The sequence below is a fragment of the Lithobates pipiens genome, unplaced genomic scaffold (assembly GCF_037356315.1).
Source record: "Lithobates pipiens isolate NorthernLeopardFrog02 unplaced genomic scaffold, aLitPip1_a1.2 Scaffold_16, whole genome shotgun sequence".
In the NCBI taxonomy this organism is placed as follows: Eukaryota; Metazoa; Chordata; class Amphibia; order Anura; family Ranidae; genus Lithobates; species Lithobates pipiens.
Window position 1 is genome coordinate 199,977,621 of NW_027507748.1, and position 6,133 is coordinate 199,983,753.

A 6,133-nucleotide genomic window follows, 5' to 3' on the forward strand; every position below is an offset into this window, starting at 1 on the left:
AGGAGCAAGGAGAGGTCTCTTTGGTGTGGGTCTTTTAAGTACGCTTGTAAATGGACTGCATGGGAGTTCTACATATGTCTGGTCAAGCATGTGGTGCCCAAGCGGCTGCTGTTTTGGCCAAGCTTGATACGCTTCAGACATATGTTGCAATCAGCAATGGTGCGATCTGCTGCACACGTCTCAAAAAAGGCCCACACCAAAGAACTTTTGGAAAAACGAGTCAGCAGCGCCCTACACATGCGGAGCTCTGCAGCGTGATGCAGTCGGTTGGCTGCCCTTCAGCTGGCCCCTGGAGGGCATCCTTCCTCGTTGGAGATGTGCCTCCTCCTCATCCCCCTCTCTCCTATCAGGCACCCATGTAGAGTCAGTGACCTCATCATCCCCTCCCCTCACTGAAGAAAACCTGTGAGTATGCTGCAGCTGGGGGAACATGACTGCCAGTTTGTTGTCCTTCTTGGGCACCCCCTCTCTCTGGGCTCACGTTACTGCCTTCCTCAATCTGGGTGCCATCATTGGAGCCTTCAAAAACGCTGCATATCCTCCTGCAGCATGTACCCAACACTGTGGTCGAACAGTTTGGGGGACTCCTCAGGGCAGGATGATGGGGCTAGGGAAGGAGTGACTGATGACATTGAGCCGATGGAAGAGGCCGCTTTGGCAGCTGCATTAGCAGCCAAAGTATTCTGAGCCTGGGTGACAGAGGATGAGGATGGCTTGGTCATCTACTCTACAAACTCTTCTGGGTGTTTTCGCTCAACACGGCTAACTGCCAAAAAAAAACAAAAAAAAAAACAAACACAAGCGTGCCTTACAGCCACGTGTTGAGGATGCACCGTGACACAGAGCCTGCTTGCCCTCTTTTAGTGGCCTGTGAGCGTCTGCCTCTCCTTGATGGCTTTCCAGACATACTGTATTTGATTTATTTGTAATGTATTTGAATAGGTACACCAGGAATGGCCTGCAGTGAAATGTAGCTGCACAAACCTGGGATAGAGATATACAGTGCCTTGCAAAAGTATTCGGCCCCCTTGAACTTTTCAACCTTTTGTCACATTTCAGGCTTCAAACAAAGATATAAAATTTTAATTTTTTGTGAAGAATCACCAACAAGTGGGACACAATTGTGAAGTGGAACGAAATCTATCGGATAATTTAAACTTTTTTAGCAAATAAAAAACTAAAAAGTGGTGCGTGCAAAATTATTCGCCCCTTTACTTTCAGTGCAGCAAACTCACTCCAGAAGTTCAGCGAGGATCTCTGAATGATCCAATGTTGTCCTAAATGACTGATGGTGATAAATAGAATCCACCTGTGTGTAATCAAGTCTCTGTATAAATGCACCTGCTCTGTGATAGTCTCAGGGTTCTGTTGAAAGCGCAGAGAGCATCTTGAAGACCAAGGAACACACCAGGCAGGTCCGTAATACTGTTGTGGAGACGTTTAAAGCCGGATTTGGATACAAAAAGATTTCCCAAGCTTTAAACATCCCAAGGAGCACTGTGCAAGTGATCATTTTGAAATGGAAGGAGTATCAGACCACTGCAAATCTACTAAGACCTGGCAGTCCCTCTAAACTTTCAGCTCAGACAAGGAGAAGACTGATCAGAGATGCAGCCAAGAGACCCATGATCACTCTGGATGAACTGCAGAGAACTACAGCTGAGGTGGGAGAGTCTGTCCATAGGACAACAATCAGTCGTACACTGCACAAATCTGGCCTTCATGGAAGAGTGGAAAGAAGAAAGCCATTTCTCAAAGATATCCATAAAAAGTCTCATCTAAAGTTTGCCACAAGCCACCTGGGAGACACACCAAACATGTGGAAGAAGGTGCTCTGGTCAGATGAAACCAAAATCGAACTTTTTGCCCACAATGCAAAACGATATGTTTGGCGTAAAAGCAACACAGCTCATCACCCTCAACACACCATCCCCACTGTCAAACATGGTGGTGGCAGCATCATGGTTTGGGCCTGCTTTTCTTCAGCAGGGACAGGGAAGATGGTTAAAATTGAGGGGAAGATGGATGCAGCCAAATACAGAACCATTCTGGATGAAAACCTGTTGGAGTCTGCAAAAGACCTGAAACTGGGACGGAGATTTATCTTCCAACAAGACAATGATCCCAAACATACAGCAAAATCTACAAAGGAATGGTTCACAAATAAACGTATCCAGGTGTTAGAATGGCCAAGTCAAAGTCCAGACCTGAATCCAATCGAGAATCTGTGGAAAGAGCTGAAAACTGCTGTTTACAAACGCTCTCCATCCAACCTCACTGAGCTCGAGCTGTTTTGCAAGGAAGAATGGGCAAGAATTTCAGTCTCTCGATGTGCAAAACTGATAGAGACATACCCCAAGCGACTTGCAGGTGTAATCGCAGCAAAAGATGGCTCTACAAAGTATTAACGCAAGGGGGCCGAATAATTTTGCACGCCCCACTTTTCATTTTTTTATTAGTTAAAAAAGTTTCAAAAATCCAATAGATTTCGTTTCACTTCACAATTGTGTCCCACTTGTTGGTGATTCTTCACAAAAATAAAAATTTTATAGCTTTATGTTTGAAGCCTGAAATGTGGCAAAAGGTTGAAAAGTTCAAGGGGGCCGAATACTTTCGCAAGGCACTGTGTAATATTATATATATATACACACATATACACACACACACACTGATTCTGAATATACTGAAGCTAACTGACTCAACTGCCTGCCTGTAGTACATTAGGAAGAGAACAACAGGAACAGTCCGCAGTGAGATCTAGCTTCACAGGATACAGTACTGAATATACTGCAGCTAACTGAATCAAATGCCTGCCTGTAGTATATTAGGAACAGAACAACAGGAACGGTCTGCAGTGAGATCTAGCTGCACAGGATACAGTACTCAATATATACTGCAGCTAACTGAATCAACTGCCTGCCTGTAGTATATTAGGAAGAGAACAACAGGAACGGTCTGCAGCAAGATCTAGCTGCACAGGATACAGTACTGACTATACGGCAGCTAACTAAATGAACTGCCTGCCTGTAGTATATTAGGAACAGAACAGGAACGGTCTTCAGCGAGCTCTAGCTAAACTGGATACAGTATACTGAATATACTGCAGCTAACTGAATGAACTGCCTGCAGTATATAAGGAACGGTCTGCAGCAAGATCTAGTTGCACAGGATAGAGTACTTAATATACTGCAGCTAACTGAATTAACTGCCTGCCTGTAGTACATTAGGAACAGAAAAACAGGTCCGGTCTCTAGTGAGATCTAGCTAAACTGGATACAGTACAGTGAATATACTGCAGCTAACTGAATCAACTGCCTGCCTGTAGCATATTAAGAACAGAACAGGACCGGTCTGCAGCAAGATCTAGCTAAACTGTATACAGTATAGTGAATATACTGCAGCTAACTGAATGAACGGCCTACCTGTAGTATATTAGGAACAGAACAACAGGAATGGTCTGCAGCAAGATCTAGCTAAACTGGATACAGTATACTGAATATACTGCAGCTAACTGAATGATTTGCCTGCCTGTATATTAGGAACAGAACAGGAACGGTCTGCAGTGAGATCTGGCTAAACTGAATCAACTGCCTGCCTGAAGTAGATTAGAAACAGTACAGCATGAACGGTCTGCAGTGAGCTCTAGCTAAGCTGGATCAAATGCCTGCCTAAAGTAGATTAGAAATAGTACAGCAGGAACGGTCTACAGTGAGATCTACCTAACTGAATAAACTGCCTGCTCAAAGTAAATGAAATGAAACTATCTCTCTATAATGCCAGCAACACACTACACAGGGCCGACGTGCAGGCGGCCTTATATAGTGTGGGGCGTGTACTTAACCCCAGACCATAACTGGCCAAAGGCATACTGCCTTTGGCCAATTATGGCTCTGTTTGCTTAAAGCGCTGTGATTAGCCAAAGCATGCAGGTCATAGTGCATGCTTGGCCAATCATCAGCCAGCAAACCACATGCAGTGCATTATGGGCCGTGACGCGCTGCTCGAATTTGGCATGAAAGGCCCATAATGTTCGATCTTCTAACGATCGAACAGCCGATGTTGGAGTCAAACTTACGTTTGACTCAAAGCTCAACCCTAGCCCCCACCCATCTCCATGACACTTCAGGGCGGGAAGCGATGTCAAAATGTCACTTCCACCCATAGCTCTTAACCACTTCCCGCCCAAGGTACGCCCTTGACTTTCCGGGGGTTTATCTGAACGATGCCTGAGGCCACAGACATCATTCAGATATTGGCGGTTTCAGCCGGCGATTCCCTGCACCACAAGAACGATCATAGCGGCTGTTCAGCCGCTTGATCGTTCTTAAGGGAGGCGGGAGGGGACGTCCCCCCCTTCTGCCGCCCTCCGGTGCTTCTACCGACTCACTGCTTCCATCGGTGAGTCGGTCACAGGATCCGCCGGCCCCCGGATAATACCATAGAGATTTCTGGCGGACCAGATCGTCCCCGGAGTCTCTATGATCGTTCGGAGGCCGGGTGCAATGTTATGACGTCACACCCGGCCTCTGCATTCAAAATAACAGAGCTGATTTGGCTAGGAAGCCAGGATCGTTTTTTTTTTTGTTTTGTTTTTTTAGGCTTCCCAGCCTAGAGGTGAGATATGGGGTCTTTTGACCCCATATCTCACTGTAAATAGGTCCGATCATGCCATATTTCTATTACAAGGGATGTTTACATTCCTTTTAATAGGAATAAAAGTAATAAAAAATTTTTTTTAAAGTGTCAAACTTAAAAAATAAAAGTAAAATTAACAATAAAAAAAAAAAATTAAAGCGCCCCTGTCCCCGTGAGCTCGTACGCAGAAGCGAACGCATACGCAAGACCTGCCCACATATTTTTAATTCAAACAAGTGTATTTTTTCCAAAAAAAGTGCGCTAGTAAGACCGCTGCGCAAATACGGTGTGACAGAAAGTATTGCAACGACTGCTATTTTATTCTCTAGGATGCTAGAATTTAGTTTTTTTATAATGATTGGGGGTTCTAAGTAATTTTCAAGCAAAAAAAAAAAATAATGTTTTTAACTTGTAAACACCACATCTAAAAAAGGGGCCCGGTCTTAAAGTGGTTAAAGGGATGAGGTGGCAACTCTATTCGCAACTCCACGTGCCTGCCAGGAAGCTGACTCTCTGCAAAACTAATCACAGGTAAAGAGAGATTCCACCTACAAAAAAAATATTAAAAGCCAGCAGCTATAAATACTACAGCTGCTGACTTTTAATAAATAGACCCTCACCTGTCCCAGGGTCCAGAGATGTTGGCAGCCGAGACCGATCGATCGGGTCTCAGGTGCTGCCGCCATTCTAGGTGAGGGAATCAGGAAGTGAAGCGTTGCGGTGGTTCCCTACTGCGCATGAGCAGCGCACTAGGAATGGTCCGCGCTGTCTCTGTGACCCGTGTGTGTCCCAGCAGACAGCGCTGCAGGACAGGAAACAGCATAGACTCCCGTGGGAGTCTATGCCCAGAAGTGGGTGCAAATACCTGTCTTAGACAGGTATCTGCACCCCCTCCCCCCTGAAAGGTGCCAAATGTGACACCGGAGAGGGTTCCGATGAGCGGAAGTTCCACTTTAGGGTGGAATCCCGCTTAAAGACATTTCCCGATCTGTGCAGCCACGGATGGGGAAATGTCTCGCTGCCTGTGATTGGCAATGCGGCGTGTCCACTTCCTGGTGGGCACGTGGAGCAAACACGCCCAAGCCCATCCTTACAAGGAGGCTCTTTCTACTAATGAGTCTAAGTTTTTATATAAAAGATAGACTATAGCATGTATGAAGGCCAACTCTAATCTATGCTTTGAGATACATTAACACATTTCTTAGAAGATACGTCCACGCCCTTTCTGTGATTCCTTCCAACACTCCAGTATACTTCGGATAAAATGACGCACCACTCCATTTATCGGAACCCAACCTAAAAACATCCGCACCAAACAACAGAGAGCACAGCCTCCCCCCGCTGACGTCACCCGGGCACACTACCCAAGGCTTTTCCTGCTGTTGCCTGTCCTCAGCTCACAGCTTCGCGAGCCGGGCGGCGACAGAGATCTCGCGATCGTTCCAAGCCGGGCGCCTGCTGCCCATAGGCTGCCTTCACAGCAAAGCTACCTGGAGAC

General features: G+C 46.0%; 1 long non-coding RNA gene across 1 annotated transcript in view; it reads right to left on the bottom strand.

The window, feature by feature from the left end:
• Positions 1-6,133, bottom strand: part of LOC143982297 (uncharacterized) — a 44,377-nt gene that overhangs the window by 38,012 nt on the left and 232 nt on the right. The gene's annotated exons all lie outside the window — the stretch shown is intronic.